Source organism: Scyliorhinus torazame, chromosome 21, assembly GCF_047496885.1.
Source record: "Scyliorhinus torazame isolate Kashiwa2021f chromosome 21, sScyTor2.1, whole genome shotgun sequence".
Classification (NCBI taxonomy): Eukaryota; Metazoa; Chordata; class Chondrichthyes; order Carcharhiniformes; family Scyliorhinidae; genus Scyliorhinus; species Scyliorhinus torazame.
The window spans coordinates 87,084,714-87,095,594 of record NC_092727.1 but is presented as its reverse complement, the minus strand read 5'-3'; positions in this window follow the sequence as shown (position 1 = coordinate 87,095,594).

Below are 10,881 nucleotides of genomic sequence, written 5' to 3'. Positions count from 1 at the left end.
CAGAAAGCACAACATTCTCTCCTTCCCGTCCGGGGGCTGCGCTTCATATAATCTTTCATAAAATGCCTTGAACACTCCATTCACTCTCTCCGCTCCCCGCTCCATCTCTCCCTCCTCATCTCTCACCCCCCCCTATCTCCCTTGCTGCTCCCCTTTTCCTCAGTTGGTGGGCCAACAACCTACTCGCCTTCTCCCCATATTCGTACTGTACACCCTGTGCCTTCCTCCATTGTGCCTCTGCCTTACCCGTAGTCAACAAGTCAAATTCTACATGTAGCCTTTGCCTTTCCCTGTATAGTCCCTCCTCCGGTGCCTCCGCGTATTGTCTGTCCACCCTCAGAAGTTCTTTCAACAACCGCTCCCTTTCCCTACCCTCCTGCTTTCCTTTATGTGCCCTAATAGATATCAGCTCCTCTCTAACCACTGCCTTCAGTGCCTCCCAGACCACTCCCACCGGTACCTCCCCATTATCATTAAGTTCCAAGTACCTTTCAAAACACCCCCTCACCCTTAAACACACACCCTCATCTGCCAATAATCCCATGTCCATTCTCCAGGGTGGAAGCGTTTGTTTTTCTTCCCCTATCTCCAGGTCCACCCAGTGTGGAGCATGATCCGAGATGGCTATAGCCGTGTACTCCGTCCCCGTCACCTTTGGGATCAGTGCCCTTCCCAAAACAAAAAAATCTATTCGTGAAAATACTTTATGTACATAGGAGAAAAACGAAAACTCCTTACTCCTAGGTCTACTAAATCTCCAGGGATCTACTCCTCCCATCTGCACCATAAAATCCTTAAGCACCCTAGCTGCAGCCGGCCTCCTTCCGGTCCTGGACCTCGATCTGTCCAGCCCTGGGTCCAGCACCGTATTAAAGTCTCCACCCATGACCAACTTCCCCACTTCTAGGTCCGGGATTCGTCCTAACATACGCCTCATAAAATTGGCATCAGCCCAGTTCGGGGCATACACGTTCACTAATACCACCGCCTCCCCTTGCAGTTTGCCACTCACCATCACGTATCTGCCCCCACTATCCGTCACTATAGTCTTTGCCTCAAACATTACCCGCTTCCCCACTAGTATGGCCACCCCCCTGTTTTTTGCATCTAGCCCCGAATGAAACATCTGCCCACCCATCCTTTGCGAAGTCTAATCTGGTCTGTCAGCTTCAGATGCGTCTCCTGAAGCATAACCACATCTGCCTTAAGTTTCTTTAGGTGTGCGAGTACCCGTGCCCTCTTAATCGGCCCGTTCAGCCCTCTCACATTCCACGTGATCAACCGGGTTGGGGGGCTCTTTACCCCCCCCCCCCCCCCCCCCATGACGACTAGCCATTTCCATTTTCAATCCAGCTCTTCACCCGGTTCCCACGTAGCTGTATCCCCCCCAGGCAGCGCCCCCCCGCCCCAACCCCCCCTCCCATACCAGCTCCCCCTTCTCCCCAGCAGCAGCAACCCAGTTAATCCCCCCCCCCCCGCTAGATCCCAAGCTAGCGTAATTGCACCCCCCATGTTGCTCCCAGAAGTCAGCAAACTCTGGCCGACCTCGGCTTCCCCCCGTGACCTCGGCTCACACTGTGCGAGGCCCCCTCCTTCCTGCTTCCCTGTTCCCGCCATGATTACCATAGCGCGGGAACAAAGCCCACGCTTCCCCTTTTGGCCCCGCCCCCAATGGCCGGCGGCCACAGCTCCTCATCCTCCCTCACCCCCTCCACCACGACATGGGGAAGAGAGAGAAGTTACAGGGTCACAGGTTTAACAATCTGGGAAGTCCTCTCTTCCCCCTTTTCCCCCCTTCATCCCACAAATTCACCCCCCCACTTTTGTCCCAAACGTTCTTTTTCTGGCCCGCTCCCTCCAGCTTCTCCTCGAGAATAAATGTCCACGCCTCGTCTGCCATTTCGAAATAGTGGTGTTTCCCTAGATGTGTGACCCACAGTCTTGTCGGTTGCAACGTTCCGAATTTGACCTTCCTTTTATGCAACACCGCCTTGGCCCGATTAAAGCTTGCCCTCCTTCTCGCCACCTCCGCACTCCAATCTTGATACACGCGGATCACCGCATTCTCCCACCTACTGTTCCGAGTTTTCTTGGCCCATCTGAGGACCATCTCTCTGTCCTTGTATCGGAGAAATCTCACAACTATTGCTCGAGGAGTTTCTCCAGCCCTCGGTCTTCGTGCCATAACTCGATAGGCTCCCTCCACCTCCAGCGGTCCCGTCGGGGCCTCCGATCCCATTAACGAATGCAGCATCGTGCTCACATATGCCCCGACGTCCGCCCCTTCTGCACCTTCGGGAAGACCAAGAATCCTTAAGTTCTTCCTCCTCGCATTGTTCTCCAGCCTTTCCACACATCTTTTGCGTTGTGCCTCGTGGATCTCCGTTTTCACCACCAGGCCCTGTATGTCGTCCTCATTCTCAGCAGCCTTTGCCTTCACGACCCGAAGCTCCTGTTCCTGGGTCTTTTGCTCCTCCTTTAGCCCCTCAATCGCTTGTAATATCGGGGCCAACAGCTCCTTCTTCATCTCCTTTTTGAGTTAATCTACGCAACGCCGCAGGAACTCTTGTTGGTCAGGGCCCCATATTAAACTGCCTCCTTCCGACGCCATCTTGCTTTGTTCCTGCCTTCCTGGCCGTTGCTCTTGAGGATCCACCGCAATCCGGCTACTTTCCTCTCTTTTTTCCATCCGTGTCCAGGGGGGGATTCCCTTCTGGATTACCGCACAGTGTTATTTGCCGTTAAAATTGCCGATGGGGCTCCTATTAAGAGCCCAAAAGTCTGTTCCACCGGGAGCTGCCGAAACGTGCGACTTAGCTGGTCATCGCCGCACCCGGAAGTCGCAATTATCTCTTTTAAGTTACCAAGCAGTCTGGAACAGCTTTTAAAAGGAAGATAGAGAAAGACACTTCTTTCATCCTGTGCAGTTCAAACCAGTCCAAAACTCCGGTTTGGGGGCTGTTTATGGTATTATTGGAAGTGTTGCAGGGAGTGGATGGGGTGTGGGTTTCTATTTTCTTCCTATAATGTTTGATATAAAGGTTGGGTTTGGGTTGGGGAGCTGTTATGGATACATGGTGTGGTAAATTTTGTCTTTTCTTTTCACCCTGGGGAGTGGAGTGGGGCAGATGGCTGCAGCTGGTTACCGATGGGGGGGGGGCTGTGGCTTCAAGGTAGAGCTGGAAGCGTTGTTTGAATATCTTCCAGTTGGCCCCTAGGTTACCGGTGATGCGGAGCGGCGGCGGCGGGCGGACGCTGTCCATTTCGCAGGATGTCGGTATGCTGGTGGAAGGCAGATCACTTGCAGGTAGGTCTAAGAAGTTCTAATATCCCTCAACTCCTGGTATCATGATGTGTTGGGTGCTCTGGATCCGTGGAACACATACAGGCCACCAACACTTAAAATAGTGCAACACTATTTTATTAAGTTAGAAACTGTTGAACATACTTTCACTGTGGGTTAACACGATGTTAGATTAAACTAAAGACGTGTGCCTTGTCCTAACCAGTCAATGCACTCAGCACATGGTGAGGATCTGTGCTGTAAGCTGTGAGCTCTGTCCTTGTAGGAGGCTGCATCCCGAATGAACGGGAATTCTGATGCCCCCTGTCTTTATAGTGAGTGTGCTCTAACTGGTGATTGGCTGCGGTGTTGTGTGTGTTGATTGGTCCCGCTGTGTGTCCATCAGTGTGTGTGTATCTTCACCATGATATACTGGTGTATATTATGACAGGGAGAGGGTAGTCTTGATATGGGGCTGGGTTAGGTTTGATGGGGTGGTGGTGGAGATATTTTGTTTTTGTAATAATGTAAAACTTGTTGGAATGATTTGAATATTTTATATGTTATAAACAAAATGTTTGAATATATATTTTAGAAAACGCGTGGATGAGCACTTGAAATGTCATAGCATTCAAGGCTTTGGGCCAAGTGCTGGAACTTTGGATTAGTGTAGATTTAGTGTAGGTTTGTCGGTGCTGATTCGATGGGTCAGAGGGCCTCTTCTGTACTATAAATGTGCTTCATTAACAAAACAGGAATTTCAAATTTGCTTCGGAGAAGTATTCATATGACTGGAGTGTCGCAACTTTGTCCCTTTCATTGCAACTTGTGGTTTTCTGCATAGGTTTTATCTACCCACTTACAAAGGAATGTGTTAGCATTAATTTTTGTGTCATGCCACGATTATTCTCTTGCATTCATTTCTCCGTTCGCAGTCCTGTGACTCATTTTATTTATGCACTGCTGCTTGACAACATGATCTGCAAGCATGGAAGCTGCTTTCATACATGAACTGATACTCAGTTTTGACATCCTCCCACCACCCAGGGCTGGGGCAAGCATATTTGCCACCCAAAGGTCAACATTAAGCATGGCGTCACCCCTCACCCCACCCACAAATAACTTTTGAAAATGAATACAACAAATTGGTCTCAGGCTGTGATTTACTGGCCACGTTGTGTCCCTTCACCTCGGGCGAGCGCCGTTCAATGCTGGGCACACAAACGGGTCCAGATGGAACGGTACTTGTGGGGTCTCCTAGGGGATCGGAGGCCCCCAGATGCTTGCCCTTTGGGCAGAACAGAATCCTGGCACTGCTGGTGTCACTTTGGCACCTTGGCAGAGCCAGCCTGGCACTGCCAAGGTGCCCAGGTGGCACTGGCAGTTGGCAGGGGCACTGCCAAGATGCCAGGCTGGCATTTTTCCCACGCTGGGGATAGGGCCCAGGGCTGGCCTGGGCCTCTGTGGTGGGATGCAGGGGTGCAAAGATCCACTTTATGCAGGGGCTGGTTTAGCACAGTAGGCTAAATAGCTGGCTTGTAATGCAGTACGAGGCCAGCAGCGCGGGTTCAATTCCCGTACCAGCCTCCCCGAACAGGCGCTGGAAAGTGGCGATTAGGGGCTTTTCACAGTAACTTCATGAAGCCTACTTGTGACAATAAGCGATTTTCATTTCATTTTTGTAGGTGAGTTGGGGCTTTTGGGGGGGTGGGGGGGTCATGTCAGGGGGTTGAGAGTCAGGAGTTCAGGAGTTCTGGCAGGAGTGCAGGAAGCAGGACTAAGTGTGGTCTCGGCAGGGAGTTCCCCGCTGAGACCCCAATTTGAAACAGGGTCCCGATAGATAGTATGCTGTTTCTCGGCAGAGCAAGCACAGGAAACACCTGCCTAAACTTGCTCATCTCAGGGCTCAGTTTCAATGTTTAGATCACGCCCAAAGTCTTTTCCCATAAAGGTGGCCCCTGGTTGTTCTGCAACAGCTCAATCTTTCTCTAAGCTCTTGTTAACTTTTCACACCGTAAACTCTCGGAGCACAATAGAAACACATTTTAAAATGAAACCAAAAACGGCCATACATGCAAACACCTTTGTTCATCACAAATCTAGCTAGAGCTTCACCCTTTCTCACATAGAAACACTAAATTAAACTCCATTAAATCCATACCTTATTTTTAACATCCAACAATGCAAACATAGACCACGTAAAACTACCTTTGCTTCTTGACAATTTCAATTCTCCACCTGGCATGATGGGATTTGGACTTGTGTCTCCAGAGCACTAGCCTGGACTTCTTGAGCACGAGTCCAGTGAAGTGGGCTGTATCAGTGCCTCACACAAGCTAGCTTTTACAAATGATACAGATGGCGTGGGGATGAAATTGATCAACAGCAGCAAATCAGCATCCAATTTTACACTACCTCTGAGCTTCTTTCCATTGAAGCTTACAGAACATAGTTCACATTCTGGAGACTCTCTTCCTAGTCTGGCTGTCCCTTTTACTTGCTTTGTAATTTTAAAATCTTGGCAATACTTTGCAAGTCAACGAATAAATAAAATATGCCGTGATGAAAAGTTGACTGTTCATTACAAACATATTTTGCATTGCTGGCCTAGTTCAATTTCACCCCCTTTACTTCCACACATTGAGCAGGAGTCATGTGGTTCCTGTATTCTGAGTTTGTTCATGGTTTATAGTCTGGGAACAATTCAGTGGTAAGACTATCAACATCCTGGGGGTTATCATTGACCAGAAACGGTACTGGACCAGCTATATAGAGTCTGTGGCTACAACAACAGGTCAGAAGCTGGGAATTATGGGGAGAGTGACTCATGACCTGACTCCCCAAAGCCTGTCCATCATCTATAAGGCACAAGTCACGAGTGTGCTGGAATATTCCCCATTTGCCTGGATGAACTCCAACAACATTCAAGAATCTCAACACCAACCAGGACAAAACAGCCTGCTTGATTGGCACCCCATCCACAAGTATTCACGCCCTCCACTACTGCTTCACAGTAGCAGCAGTGTGTACCATCTATAAGATGCACAGCACCTTTCAAACCCACAAACCCTACTGCCTAGAAGGACAAGGACAGCAGTTGCATGGGAACACCACCAGCTGCAAGTTACCCTCCAATCAACACATCATCCTCACTTGAAATTATATTGCCGTTATTTTTGTTGCTGGGTCAAAATCGTGGAATTCCCTCACTAACAGCACTGTGGGTGTACATATACCACATGGACAGTAGTGGTTCAAGAAGGCTGCTCACCACCACCTTCCCAATGACAATTAGGGATGAACAATAAATTCTGGCCTAGCCAGCGACACCCACATCCAGTGAAAGAATGAAAAAAACAGGATGCCCTCACCATTGGTCAATCATTGGTCGACTTCCGGTTGCGGCCATGCCTGAATAGGTCGCACGTTTGGCAGCTCCCACCGGGAACGGACTTTAGGGCTCTCTAGAGGGGCCCCAACGGCACTTGTTCGATGGCTTCCAGTGTGGGAAGGTGACAGCAAGGTCCCCCCGACAGTATATGGATTGGACCAGGAGTGGAGCGGTGAAAAAAGGGATCTTGGAGCAGCGAAAAGTGAGAGGGAGAAAAAGCAAGATGGTGGCGGGTGGAGACCAAGCAGCATGGGCGCAGTGGTCGCAGAAGCAGCAGGAGTTTCTTAAACGCTGCTTTGAGGAGCTGAAGACAGAAATGTTGGCGCCAATGAAGGCGGCGATTGAGAAGCTAGTGGAGACCCAGAGGGCCCAGGGGGCGGCGATCCGGGAGGTGCGGCAGAAAGCCTCGGAGAACGAGGATGAGATCTTGGGCCTGGCGGTGAAGGTGGAGGCACATGAGGCCCTGCATAAGAGGTGGGCAGAAAGATTTGAGGACCTGGAGAATAGGTCGAGGAGGAAGAATCTTCGGATTATGGGTCTCCCTGAAGGAGTTGAGGGGCCCGATGCTGGGGCATATGTGAGCATGATGCTCAATTCGCTGATGGGCGCGGGAGCCTTCCCGAGTCCCCTGGAGCTAGATGGGGCTCATCGGGTCCTGGCAAGGAGACCCAAGGCCAACGAGCCGCCAAGGGCTGTAGTGGTGAGGTTTCACCGCTTTATGGATAGAGAGTGTGTCTTGAGATGGGCCAAGAAAGAGCGGAGCAGCAGGTGGGAGAACACGGAGATCCGAATCTACCAGGACTGGAGTGCAGAGGTGGCCAAGAAGAGAGCTGGCTTTAATCGGGCTAAGGCGGTGCTCCATCGGAAGGGGGTGAAGTTCGGTATGCTGCAGCCAGCGCGATTGTGGGACACATTCCAAGATCGGCACCACTATTTTGAAATGCCTGAGGAGGCTTGGAGCTTTATACAGACTGAAAAGTTGGACTCAAATTGAGGGTCTGTAGTTGTGGGGGGGGATGTTTGCTGTATATATGGTTTTAACTACGTGTAGGGAATGTTCCCTTGGTTGGGTGCTGGATGGGGATGGGTGAAGGGATTTGATGGGGAGACTATGGGAGAGTGTGGGCGCCGGTGTTGGAGGGAGGGGAGACCCGGGGATGGGGGAATTGAGATAAGGCCGCAAAAGGAGCTGCGCCAGAGGGGGTGGGGCCGGCTCAGGAAAGCGCGGGCTTTTTCCCGCGCTAGGGAAGGGCAGCGGTGGGGGTCGGAGGAGCGCACACTGACTGCTAGGGAGGAGGGGGAGGGGGGATTCCCACACTGGGGGGGTCGATGGGAAGGCGGGAGAGGCTGGTGTCAGCAGGAGTCAGCTGACTTACGGGAGTGTAATGGGGGGAGCAAAAGAGCTAGATATGGATCTAGCGGGGGGGGGGGGGGTATAGGGTTGCTGCTGCATTGGCCAATGGGGAACTGGAAATAGGAGAGGTGGTTGGGGCGGGGGTCCGCCGTCTGGGGGGCTGGAGGGTGCGGGAGGCGCGGGCACGTGACTGGCCTAGAAAAGGAGATGGCTAGTCGGCAGGGGGGGGGGTGAGAAGCCCCCCAATCCGGTTGATAACTAGGAATGTGAGGGGCCTGAATGGGCCGGTTAAGAGGGCCCGAGTGTTCGCGCACTTAAAGGGACTGAAGGCAGACGTGGTCATGCTTCAGGAGACACATATGAAGGTGGCAGACCAGGTCAGGTTGAGAAAGGGATGGGTAGGACAGGTATTCCATTCGGGGCTGGATGCGAAGAACAGAGGGGTTGCAATACTGGTGGGGAAGCGGGTGTCGTTTGAGGCCAAGAATATTGTAGTGGATAATGGAGGTCGATACGTGATAGTGAGCGGTAGGTTGCAGGGGGTGTGGGTGGTACTGGTAAATGTTTTTGCCCTGAACTGGGTTGATGCCGGATTTATGAAGCGCATGCTGGGTCGGATTCCGGACCTGGAGGCAGGAAGCTTGATAATGGGGGGGGATTTCAACACGGTGCTGGATCCAGCATTAGATCGCTCCAGATCCAAGACGGGGAAGAGGCCGGCTGCGGCCAAGGTGCTTAGGGGGTTTATGGACCAGATGGGGGGAGTGGATCCATGGAGGTTTGCTAGGCCCCTGGCCAGGGAATTCTCATTCTTTTCTCATGTACATAGAGCCTACTCCCGGATAGATTTTTTTGTTTTGAGAAGGGCGCTAATCCCGAAAGTGGAAGGAACAGAGTATTCGGCCATAGCCATCTCAGACCACGCCCCGCACTGGGTGGAGCTGGAGTTAGGAGAGGAGAGGGACCAGCGCCCGCTGTGGCGTCTTGATGTGGGATTACTGGCGGATTAGGAGGTGTGCGGGAGGGTGCGGGGGAGCATTGAGAGATACTTGTAGGCCAATGACAACGGAGAGTTGCAGGTGGGGGTAGTCTGGGAGGCGTTGAAGGTGGTGGTCAGGGGAGAGTTAATCTCCATTAGGGCCCACAGGGAGAAGAGAGAGGGCAGGGAGAGGGAGAGGTTGGTGGGGGAGATCTTAAGGGTGGACAGGAGATATGCAGAGGCCCCTGAGGAGGGACTACTTAGGGAGCGGCGAAGCCTCCAGACGGAGTTTGACCTGTTGACCACAGGGAAAGCAGAGGCACAGTGGAGGAAAGCACAGGGGGCGACGTACGAGTATGGTGAGAAGGCGAGCCGGACGCTGGCACACCAGGTCCGTAAGAGGGTGGCAGCGAGGGAGATAGGTGGAGTTAAGGATAGCAGGGGGAATACGGTGCAGAGTGCGGTGAGAGTAAATGAGGTATTTAAGGACTTCTATGAGGAGCTGTACAGATCTGAGCCCCCAGCGGGGGAAGAGGGGATGTGACGATTTTTGGATCAACCGAGGTTCCCGAGGGTGGCGGAGCAGGAGGTGGCTGGTTTAGGGGCGCCAATTGGGTTGGAGGAGCTGGTTAAAGGATTGGGGAACATGCAGGCGGGGAAGGCCCCGGGGCCAGATGGGTTCCCGGTCGAGTTTTATAGGAAATATGTGGACTTGCTAGGCCCGTTGTTAGTGAAGACTTTCAATGAGGCAAGGGAGAGGGGGACCCTGCCCCCGACAATGTCCGGGGCGCTGATCTCGCTGATTCTGAAGCGGGAGAAGGACCCACTGCAATGTGGGTCGTATAGACCGATCTCGCTCCTCAATGTGGATGCTAAGTTGCTGGCAAAAGTGCTGGCTACGAGAATTGAGGACTGTGTCCCTGGGGTGATTCATGAGGACCAGACGGGATTTGTAAAGGGCAGGCAGCTAAACACTAATGTGCGGAGGCTCCTCAACGTGATTATGATGCCAAAATGGAGGTGGAGGGAGAGGTGGAGGTAGTGGCAGCTATGGACGCGGAGAAGGCCTTCGACCGGGTGGAGTGGGAGTATCTTTGGGACGTGTTGCGGAGGTTTGGGTTCGGGGAGGGGTTTATCAGTTGGGTCGGGCTCCTATATAGAGCCCCGGTGGCAAGTGTGGCTACGAATCGGCAGAGGTAGGAGCACTTTCGGCTGTACAGAGGGACGAGGCAGGGGTGCCCCTTGTCCCCCTTGTTGTTTGCATTGGCAATTGAGCCTTTGGCCATGGCACTAAGGGAGTCCAGGAAATGGAGGGGGTTGGTCCGAGGGGGAGAGGAACATCGGGTGTTGCTGTATGCGGACGACCTGTTGCTGTATGTGGCAGATCCAGTGAGGGGATAGTGGAGGTCATGCGGATCCTAAGGGAGTATGGGGACTTCTCGGGCTATAAGCTCAACGTAGGGAAAAGTGAGCTCTTTGTGGTGCATCCAGGGGACCAGGGAAGGGGGATAGACAACCTACCATTGAAGAGGGCGGAAAGGAACTTCCGGTACTTGGGGATCCAGGTGGCTGGGAGTTGGGGCGCCCTGCACAATCTCAATTTGATGCGGTTGGTAGAGCAGATGGAGGAGGATTTCAAAAGATGGGATGTGCTGCCACTCTCGCTAGCGGGCAGGGTACAGTCGGTTAAAATGATGGCCCTCCCGAGGTTTCTCTTTGTGTTCCAGTGCCTTCCCATTATGATTACCAAGGCCTTTTTTAAACGGGTAGGTAGAAGCATCATGGGTTTCGTGTGAACAAATAAGACCCCGAGGGTAAAGAGGGTGTTTCTGGAGCGTGTGCGGCTACTATTGGGCAGCCAACGTGGCGATGAT